The sequence below is a fragment of the Hippocampus bargibanti genome, linkage group LG06, assembly GCF_051943395.1.
Source record: "Hippocampus bargibanti isolate YZ-2025 linkage group LG06, ASM5194339v1, whole genome shotgun sequence".
NCBI lineage: Eukaryota > Metazoa > Chordata > Actinopteri > Syngnathiformes > Syngnathidae > Hippocampus > Hippocampus bargibanti.
Genome location: NC_142739.1, coordinates 9,788,229 through 9,799,192, shown reverse-complemented (window position 1 = coordinate 9,799,192; position 10,964 = coordinate 9,788,229). Strand labels below are relative to the sequence as shown.

The window sequence follows — 10,964 nt, the reverse complement described above, 5'->3', positions numbered from 1 at the left end:
TCCCCTTAGAACATCAACCCTATTTCAAAATACTAATATTATAAGTACTGCTAACATATTACTCTCTCAATATCGTTAGCTAAATTAGTATCTTAGAAAAACTGTATAGGGAGTACACAGGTTATCTTGAAAATACTTGGAAATACTGCCCACTGAAAGCTACTATATCAGCTCCAGTTAGTACAAAACGTTCCCGAGTGTTGCTATAAGTCACCACAATGGGTATTTATCATTAGCTAGCCATCACTTTGGTTTAATATTTGCTAAAAAATAAAGTGTGACAGAAGGGATTGCTTCACTTGTTCCAGCTGATTTGTTCGTGACTTCATTGATCCACTGTCACAAATGATTGACCTCATTAAGCTCTCTTGACCCGCATACTAAGTGGCTAATGATGCTAGCACATTGTGTGAGACTGACACGCTCCATTTTCAGTTTGCACCTCGCAATGTTTTAAACAAAATGAGACATTTGACTGGCAAATGCAGACCGAAATGTGACATTCTAAACCAAATTAAGACTTTTACTCAGCAGTTGCTTATTTTCTTGTTCATCTTCTCTGTCTCTTGTTTGAACCAGAATTAGCTTTCAGGTTGTAAAACAAAACTTGAATATTCAACGTGACAGACAAGCTCAGAGATGTGCGCTATACTGCCATGTTTGATTTTTTTTTTGCTTTTAATACACAGCAATATGAGTTTAAAAATGGTTAAAATGTATTTTTAATGTGGCGATTTTTGCTAAATATATTTTTTTTCATTCATGAATAGAAACAATACATTTAAAACAATCCATTTTCTATGCAATTAATGAATTAGACTTGAAAAACCTACCTTCCAGATTTTTTCAAATTTAATTTGGAATAATTGGTATATGAATAGAAACCATCATGAGCTAGTTCATTTTTCAGAAAATCCTCTATCACAGCACCAAATATTTCAGAAGAGAGTTGAAAGGACCATTGCAAGAATGCACGAAGAGCACCCCAGCACACAAACACACACACAGCACACACAAAACACACACACACTCACACAGTGAGTGGCATGCTCACTGCTACCCCACCTTACCTCCCGCAAGGCGGCTGCAGGCCAGATTTGAAAGGGATTTGTTTGACCTGAGGAGGTGTTGGCAGGAGGCGTGTGTGCGTGGCCATGTGTGTGTGTGTGTATGTGTGTGTGTGTGTATGTGTGTGTGTGTGTGTGTGTGTGTGTGTGTGTGTGTGTGTGTGTGTGTGTGTGTGTGTGTGTGTGTGTGTGTGTGTGTGTGTGTGTGTGTGTGTGTGCGCGTGCGTGCGTGTGTGTGTGTGTGTGTGTGTGTGTGTGTGTGTGTGTGTGTGTGTGTGCGTGCGTGTGTGTGTGTGTGTGTGTGTGTGTGTGTGTGTGTGTGTGTAATGTTCAGACAGACAGTAAAACATATGTCACAGGCCAGGAGGGGCTTTGCGGCGTATGTTGCGCTCTCTCTCTCTCTTGAAAGTCCTCCATCCCACTGCTGCTTTATGGCCGGCCAGAGGCACGGCGCCAATATGGAGGAGGAGGACCACCAGAGACCCCCGAGGAGGCGCGTAAATTCTCCCCGCTGCCAGGCTGAAAAGACGGCGGGAGGCATCAACCCTTCGGCTGCAGCCGTCTGCCAGCCTGTCTCACATTCCAACTTCTTCTTTGAGGGAAATGTCACGCTCCCAAGAGAGTCGTTTTAGTGGGATAAATGTTGTTGGACTGGTTTCTAGCCAAAGACAGAACCACAAATAGACAAACATTCACACTCATGTTTTCATCGATGGATAATTTGGTCTTCAATGAATCAAATATGTGAGCATTTTTGACTGATTCAAATAACATACAACATGGGTGTCAAACTCATTTTTTTGCCACGGGCCACATTGTAGTAATGAATTTGTGGAAGCCATTAGAAAGTTTAATCTCCATATATTACATATTGCGCACAACAAATTAATGAATAACTAGATTTCAAATTTGAAATAAAAAATGACTGTTATTGTGGTTTGGATGTGATAATTTAAAATTTTGGTTTAGCCTTTCGCAAGCATCATTGAATTTCACAAGTTTGGTTTGTTTTCGCGGGCTGAACAAAATAATGTTGGGGGCCAGATTTGACCCGTGGGCCTAGACTTTGACACTGTGATTTCATCCATGGCATACACATGTCACATTTATCCAACATTAGCTTTTAAAATATCAAATGATTATCGATTCAAGTCCAAATATGTATTCACTGAATCTCAGAAAAAGGGCCCCCGTCAGACCACAGTTATTTACTTCGTCATGATTGGCCGGTTCAAATTTAGAGGTGAGCCTTCGAGGAACAATTAAAGAAAATGATTTGTTGTTTTTAATGCTCTTAGTTACACGATTAGCTCTGCAACGTCTCTGGTGGGTTGCAACAGCTTAGCCCCCGAGGGTAGGTTTTGAACAGTCAACATATACGCACATGCACATTGCAACCCTGGAATTCCTTACCTGTACTCATACTTGGAAAGTGCAAGCGTACTTTAAAAAAATCTCTTCTATTTTGCATCACCTGCTAGCCAAAAAAACTGAGAGGGGCTCTAGAAGTGGTAGGGGGTGGGGATTGGGGGGCAACATGACCTGTCCAAATATGGCTTTCCCGGTACTTTGGGGCTACTTCACAGTTAGTTCAATGACTCAAGTACACGGGAGTTCATAGTCATCTACCTGAGTGCTGACTCAAACAACAGGTTGGGGTGGGTGACCGGGAGCAAGGATGGGGGGGAGGGAGAATCCCGTCCGTTCAAGAGATCAAAGAGAGAAGACTAACCGGGGGTGTGACCTGGTGGCTCCAACCGGTTGACGTCGCCGGCAGGAAAAGCCTGTCTCCGGCCCGTTAATGATGGCTTTGCCACGAAACCAACCTGGAGTCACGGCATATCTGTGACTGTCAGGGAATATTACACACTAATCTGCTGACAATTTCATTTGCAAATATCATTATTCTGTGTGTGTGTGTGTGTGTGTGTGTGTGTGTGTGTGTGTGTGTGTGTGTGTGTGTGTGTGTGTGTGTGTGTGTGTGTGTGTGTGTGTGTGTGTGTGTGTGTGTATCAAATGTCAACCACATACCCAAGCACGCACATAAAACAACTAAAAATTTGAACTGTCAAACTGTTTGCATGCACAAGGATACAGAAATACACTAGATGGGACAAAGTGCATGTGTGCGTTCGTGTGTGTCTGCGTGCATTCGTGTGTTTGTGTGTACGTGCGTGTGCTGAATTTTCGCATGTGTGTGTTGTCATATTGTCTTTGTGTTATTTATTTATTTTTTGGTTCTTTTGACTTCAAGATGGCACAGTGGCTGCCTTTCCAGCAGCTCGTGTATTTTGTTTTTCTACTTCTTTCATTCCTTTCATCTTCCTTTTATAACTTTGACTGGGCTCCTGAACATGGCCCAAACTCACCTGAGCCGAGTATTGAATCGCACACAGGCTTAGTCTCATCCGACAGTTGCTAATAATGATAGTCAAAATAATGATAATAGGGTGCATGTATGTGTGTGTGTATGTGCGTGTGTGCGTGTGTGTGTGCGTGTGCGTGTGTGTGTGTGTTTCGATGATGTCCTTCTTCTAGTCGACCGTAATTTTCTTTTATGTCCTCTTCGGCTTGACACTAGCCTGTGGTGGGATCTTTTTCGGTCCCATAATAGCAAAAGTACTCCACTCGATAACAAACCATGTTTGCACTCAAAGGGGGTGATGAAAACTACTGTACCGTGGCACTGTTCAACCGTGTGGTTTGGTGTTCATCCGCCGAAAACTAGTCCGCCAGTCACCGTGGCGCAGTGTGGTTTGGTTCGTCGCCCAAAACTATGCGAAGATTATATTCTCGCGAATTTAATGTTTGTAAGGCGAAAGGTTCGTGAGCTAAAGCGTTCGTAAGCCGAGGTATCACTGGACAGACAATCTATTCTTCATCCACCGCAAAGAATCAGAATCACAATCAGAAAACCTTTATTCGACCCACAATGGGGAAATGTGCAGTCCACAGCAAAAATGTCAAGTGTATACTGTAAATGTGCAAAGAAATGACTATTATGACCGAATTTTCTGAGTTACTTACAGTCGTTATAGAAGTATTGTTCATCTTCATTTGTGTCTCCATAGTGGGTATTATACTGCCCCCGGTGGCTAAGGCAGGGACACCTAGAAGGAGCAGCACAATCGATTAGTTGTAAATTATGGTGCACAAATTCTTTAATGCTATATTTTTGCTGCTATCATGCATTTTTTGCCCATTTTCTCAACAGGCGGCTAGTTAAACTACTAACAGGAAAACAAGTAAAAAATGTCCTTGAGCCCCCAGATCTCCCCAAAAAATAGAACAGCGTGGCGATCCATCAACCTGTGAGCATAAGGCCATGTTGGATAACAGTGCTTAGTAATTTAGCAACAAGGAAGGAGAGTGTTTGTGTATTTGTGTGTGAATGTGCGTGTGTGTATGTGTGTGCATGTGTATGTGTGTGTGTGGTTCTGGTTAACCTTGGCAGGTTTCATTAGTGGTCCAAGGCCGGTACCAGAGCTCGAGATGAATTAGGAGGCTGGCGGCCACAAATTTATCCCGGACAAGGACTTCTCTGATTAAACCTGCCGGACGCACACACACTCACACGCGCACACATGTACACAAACACACACAGTGCTGTTTTTGCGAGGACCTTCAGTGACAGCATGCGACTTCATCAGCGTGAGATAACAGAGTGGAGCTAAAGCTGATTCCAAAGTGACGCCTTGGTGATATCTCACCACTTTTTATAAATATGATGCTAAAAATAAATAACAGCTATAAAAAGTCACCCACTGCAGGTTTTTTTCTGAACAAAGGTCTCTTACGAGTTCAGGAGGCTGATCCCTTGATCCCCTTTGAGCTTCCCAAACCACTAAGGCCTCTCCGATCTTTTCCTGCAAACTTCATTGGCACCTTTTCAGCGATTATTATGTGAATGAGAGTCGGGCGGCACTGTGCTCTTGAGTTTCACACTTTTGCCACATATTCAAAAGGTTTCAATCTTACTCTGTGATGTTTGTGTTTGCTCTTGTTTTCACTTCAAAGAAAACTGTAAATTATCCATTGATGTGAATGTGACTGCTGGTTAGTGGATGTGTGCCATTTAATTGAAGTAATTGAATTTCCATAGACAGGGCAAGTCCAGAGCAAAGCTGTGTGCATGGGTGGGGTTTCTTTCTTTTGATATTTTTCTTAGACGGGTGCAGCGAGAAAGGGGCGTTTGCGCAGTTGTGGGACTGAATCCAGCCAACTTCATCCCTGGCCATTAATATACGCTGATTCCCTTTTAATTTAGGTACACGCTACAAGGAAGAAAGAAGCACAGTAGATTTGTTGGAATTTGTGCAGGAGATTGAAAATATTGTGAAAAAATACATTAAAAAAAGACAAATATGTTTGATTTAACTTATCTCGACCCTATACACATTATGAATACATTTTAGTCGTTTTCTCTTCACACGGTTTCGGGTAATGTTTCTAAAGGGTTCCAATTTCATCACCTAGATTCCGCCCATTCAGTGTAATCATGCATGGAGGAGGGGCGAGCTTCCAGTTGGGTCATCAGGTTCATTGGACAGTTTGCAGGGTGACTGAGGTCGTGCTTACGGATCATGTTAACCTGCTAATACTCGTCGGCCTACAAGGTCAACCGCTCTCTGTGCTCGCATCATCACACCTAAGGGTCGCTTAACCCCCCCCCCCCCCCCACCACCACCACCACCACCGCCTCCAAGTTAAGCGGCTAACCAGGGGGCCCGCCATGCCTGGTTCTGCTAACCTCTTCACGCGTTATGTCACAGAAGATTCCAGAAAAAACCCTGAAAGAAAGATTACCTTGACTACAACAGGGGTAGAAAGTAGATTATCAATTGTCCTGTAATAATTGTTGCCTTTTTTTCTCGTTGTTTTTACTATGAACTTGGTTGCCGAAAATGTTTAAATTCATTTTGTGGACATTTATTTCAAATAGTTAGTCAATTGATTACTTGGAGCTGTTTGGAAATTAATTAAATATTATATTTGGAAATCTCATTATCTAGCCGGCTACATAGCTACCTCTGCTAGCTGCCTAGCTAGCAACATGGCTGTCAACCACTACTGTAGATTAAGAGCAGATAAATAGCTAGGTACTTACAAAGTTAGGTAGATAAATAGCTAGATGGATAGCGAGCTAGCTATAAAACTAACTGAGCTAGCGAGCTATAAAACCAATCTAGCTAGCTATCCAACCGATTGGTTGTTTAGGAATCATGTGGATCCACTTGGTCATGATACAAATATGCACAATCATTGTGAATTGGTACTTCTACGAATTTCTTCTTAACATTTTGGACCACCGCGCTAATGGTATGACATTAGATGATATGAGAGGAAAAAAATGGGAGGACGCGGGAGGGCACACTTTCTTCTTTTTAGATTTCATGTTGAGCGACTTGTACTCTCAAGGGTACATTTGATTTATTCAGCCGTGTTTCCTCCAATGGCTCACTTCTATAAATCACATGTCAGAGTGTTTGTAGCCGGGAGGACGTTAACAAGAGGCCGCAGTCCAAACAGTCCAAACACTAAACCCGTATAAACCTTCAAGACGCTCTATCCATCAGCGTTTTTTTTTTGCTGGCGAGGAAATGTTTTGTCATCCGCTGAAAGCCAACGTGCGTTTGAAGTGCGGTTTTACGTCTGCCACTTTCTCAAGCCGGACCACATGCGGCGCCGTTTGGGGGGGGGGGGGTAGGTGGCCCGGCCCTGTTTAAGGCATTCTCATCAAGGGTAAAAAGTTCACTTGTAGCAGGGTGAGGGTGCGGGCCTGGTTTCCATGGAAACAGCCACTTATGGCATCCTTCCTGTGTTGTCGTCCCAAAGGCGATTGACTGACTCACTCAAGGTCTTTTTCTCTCACGATGCAGCACTCCAGAGCGTCACCAGATAACATCTACTGTCCGCCCAAGAACTTCCTCTCTGGCCTCAGGGTTTTGAGGGTGTGTTGGTGACTGGCCTAGTTTTGGAATGGGACTTTCGGTGCAAAATAAACACGTCGTAGTTGCTCTACAGCTTGGGCAACAGGCAAGATGTTTACAATGGGCTCTCCAGTTTATTTGGAGATTGGTACCGTCATGCACCGTGTGCGGCCGTATAATTTGAACACCGTGTAAACAAACTAACAATAAAGAAAGTGCCACAATCAGGATGATATACCATTAAGCATACACATTGTATAAGCACAAAGGGACAAATTTAAAGATTCAGCAATGATGTGGTTTTTGATCATGATGACAATGATTTGATTGGATTGGATTAGCCAAAGTTGTGAAAGGAAGTGGAAAGGAAAGAAAGTTGTAGAAAACAAAATACATGAGCTGATGGAAAGGCGGCCACTCTCGTGACGCCATCTTGAAGTCAAAAGAACAAAAAAACTAACAAATAACATGTCAACATAAAGACAGACACAGACAGTCATTCAATCTAAAGCCCTTTCTGCACCCTCTTTGTTGCATGAAGCAGTTCTAGATGAAAGAGGAGAGGATCAAAGCGTCCTTTTCACCCGTGGATAAGAGACGTCATGGTGAAAAGTGCACATCTGCTACAAGCTAAATATTGAAACCAGACACCAAGCTGTAGCATCCATTGACAAAAACAGATTCTCTCACATCTTCTGTCCCAAGTAAATCCTCTTCAATTCCAAGCTGCGGCAGTTCCACATACACATCGGCGATCTGCGCTGACTCTCCTTTATTCTCATCTCCTCAAGTCATGCATCCATCTAGCCGCAGACTTCCAACAGCACGGACCTTTCCGCTGAACAAAGCGGGGCAGTGAAAATGCTGCCCGTTACAGGCGCAAAAAAAGAACAATCGCCCCACAGCTGTCCAGCGATGAGTCAAATGGCATTAACATTCCTCCCAATCAAAAACAGTGCTGGCATATTTGTGCTGGTGAAAAGATGATGAAAGTTGATGATTAATATTTAGTTGATGAATACAATGACAAAGATGATGATGAAGATGATCATGACCGACATGAAGATGATGATCATGATGATGACGACTATTATCATGATGACTAAACGTTTGTTCATGCATTTAATGCTAGCTAGCTAGATAGCAAGACAGCGAGATAGATCGATACAGCAAACGGAATCCAAAGTGATCTTTTCCCGTGTCCAAATGGAGAAGTCAATGACAAAAAAGCATGCGCCAATCGCGACAGGCTGCCTGTAACAGCATGAGTTGTAACATTGGTGTGCTGCTCATGTGCGTGCCAGAAATGAAGTGTTAAGGAGGCTGTAATTGGCCACTTACACACGAGCACACACACACAAACACACACAGATTTTTGCTGACATTCACATGAGCATACAGTTCAGTCAGTTGCCTTGTGGGTCAGCTCAGATCTCAGATAGGACCGCAAATAGGGTTGAATGCCATGAGTGTACTCATACGCACACTCTTTCATGTTTCCAACATTTAAATCATCACACACAAACGCACACTTGTCTGAACAGCAGCTGTCCTGACAATCGATCAGGAGTGTGGTCAGGATGAGCCCGATACAAGTCTGTCCGATACACACTCGAATGCACACACACGACCACCCGACTCCCCCACTTCACCTTGACTTGTGTATTCAGTTGTAGCTTGTAAATGATGTCACCTTTGAACCCGGACAGGGGGCACTGGAATAAAGGCCCAGGCAGGGCCCTCACACACTCAACCACACACATACACACACACACACACTCTGTATTTTTGCGCATTTGTGTATCTGTTAGAAGGACTGACAGAAAGACAAAAGTCGATGGCCAGACCTGGTTGGATGGATGGATGAATTGTAAGATTTCATTCATTCCCGTTTTTTGTGTCTGTGTGTGTTTGTGCGTGCAGGTAAAATCACTGCGACTGATCAAGGGGAAGGGCTTAGCGATGGACAGCAGTGTGTAGCTTTCACTGCTACGTAACACAACACGGTGTGTGTCTGTGCCCGCGTACGCGTGTGTGTGTGCGTGTGTGTGGCAAAAGAGCGACAATAAAAAGGGTAGAGTTACCAAATGCAGGGTCTCGTTCTCGAAAGAGGAGAAAAAAATAACAATGGATGACACAAGCACACACATGCAAAAACATGCGTGTGTGCATACTCACACACATACACACAAACTGGGATGCACTTTGACCTCTTCAGCTGCCACCCTGCTTTCCTTGGGCTTCATGCCGCACAACAGGTGAACTCGTTGATGACCAGCCGCTTGGGATAACTCGAACGTTTTGAATCATCCAACATACACACACACACACACACACACACACACACACACACACACGCGCGCGCACACACACACACACACACACGCACACACACACACACACAGCAACAAAGGGACTTGAAAGCATTCATAAGTACAACGTGGATGCACAAGGTCAGGGACAGGTCACGTCACAGCCCGGGTGCTATATTTATTTGTTTTTGTATATATATATATATATATATACACATAAACAAATACACACACGCTCACACACACATACACACCACACTCACACACACACATTCCTTCTCATGTGAGAGGTGTCATTAAAAAGCTCACACCTCTTTTGTCACTCTCACTCGGAATTCAATTCCGTCTCCAAGCTACATCATCTGCAAATTATTCTATCCATCTATCTATTTAACTGTCTATTAGCTAGCTAGCTAACTAGCTAGATCTCTACAAGCTAGCTTTCCGCAAGTATTTATGTTTCCTTTCCGTTCCCACTTCAAAAAAAAAAGCTAGTCTCACAACAGACGAGACTCAATAGTTTTGTGTTGGGTGCAACCATTTTAAAAAGTTCACAGTTTTAAAATTCGCCATCACGCCCTGTCGTGTGAGTGGTAGTCTTACTGAACTTTTGAACTAGCCAACTGTGTCATTCATCCATCAAATCTCTTCCAGGAAACTACGTGTTCGATTGTGTGATCTACTGTCGTGTTGAATAGGGCGGTGTGCGCAAGTATGCCACAGTAGACTTTGGGTGGAAAAAAATGTGACGACTCGCATATGCTTTATTGATTGAATAGCGATCAAGTGTCAGTCCACAAGAGACCATGACTTCAACTAGACTCGGGATGCCTTGCACCATTTCAAGTGATTCCGTGTCATTTTAAAATAGAAAATCTGTAGCATATGTCACACTGCTACATGATGTTGCGACAGCTCAAAAAGCAGCGGTGACGTCACGACTGCAGGTAGACTAACACGGTGGCACAATAAAGACGTTGACAAAGCAACTCTTCTCCTCTCATTCCTCCGGACACAACACAATCCTACTAAACGAGAGTGGGAATGGCCGTGGTGGTCCGCTCCTTTTGTAGATAAACAGCCGAGCAATAAAGATGAGTGAAACAGAAAGACAAACACTGCGAGTTTAAATACCGAGCCAGACTTGGTGTCTCCTCTGTTATTTCTACTTTGTGTGTATCTAAGTGTGTGTGTACGGGTGTGTGTATCTGTGTGTTTTTTACCTGCGCTAGTGGATGGTGGGTGGGGCACGTGTCCAGTCAATCTGTGTATATTCTCTGTCAATTTGAATCAATTTGGCAGCTCAGCTGTTTGACCACCCCTACCAGCCACAAACACACACAGAGACCAACACACAAACCACACACAGAGACCAAAGCGAGTCACCAGCCGTGTAAAAACAACAAAATTAGGTACTCGATACACATAACATCACTGGGATGATGGTGAACGATTTGCCTTCATGTGTGTGTGTGTGCAAACAGGGCTCACCTTGTTCCAACACCAGACCGTGTGTTTCATCATTGATTGACTGCTTGTGTCTCAACTGAGTTATTAACAGTGTTTAATGAGTGTATTTGTGTGTGCGGCAATACCGTCTTATATCTCTCTTCCACACACACGTACTTTTCATTGGGCCTAAACTCATCAATCTT

General features: G+C 43.5%; 1 long non-coding RNA gene across 2 annotated transcripts; it reads right to left on the bottom strand.

Annotated features, from left to right (window-relative positions):
• LOC148896372 (uncharacterized) lies at positions 1–10,667 on the bottom strand. Of its 2 annotated transcripts, none has more exons than XR_016115349.1 (4): positions 10,533–10,667; positions 4,095–4,177; positions 2,800–2,893; positions 1–1,725 (listed from the first exon to the last, which is right to left on the bottom strand). It is a non-coding gene; the product is annotated as an uncharacterized LOC148896372 (long non-coding RNA). The 2 variants fall into 2 exon arrangements; XR_016115348.1 differs by lacking the exon at positions 10,533–10,667 and adding an exon at positions 4,514–5,688.
• Between the last annotated feature and the right edge of the window lie 297 nt (positions 10,668–10,964).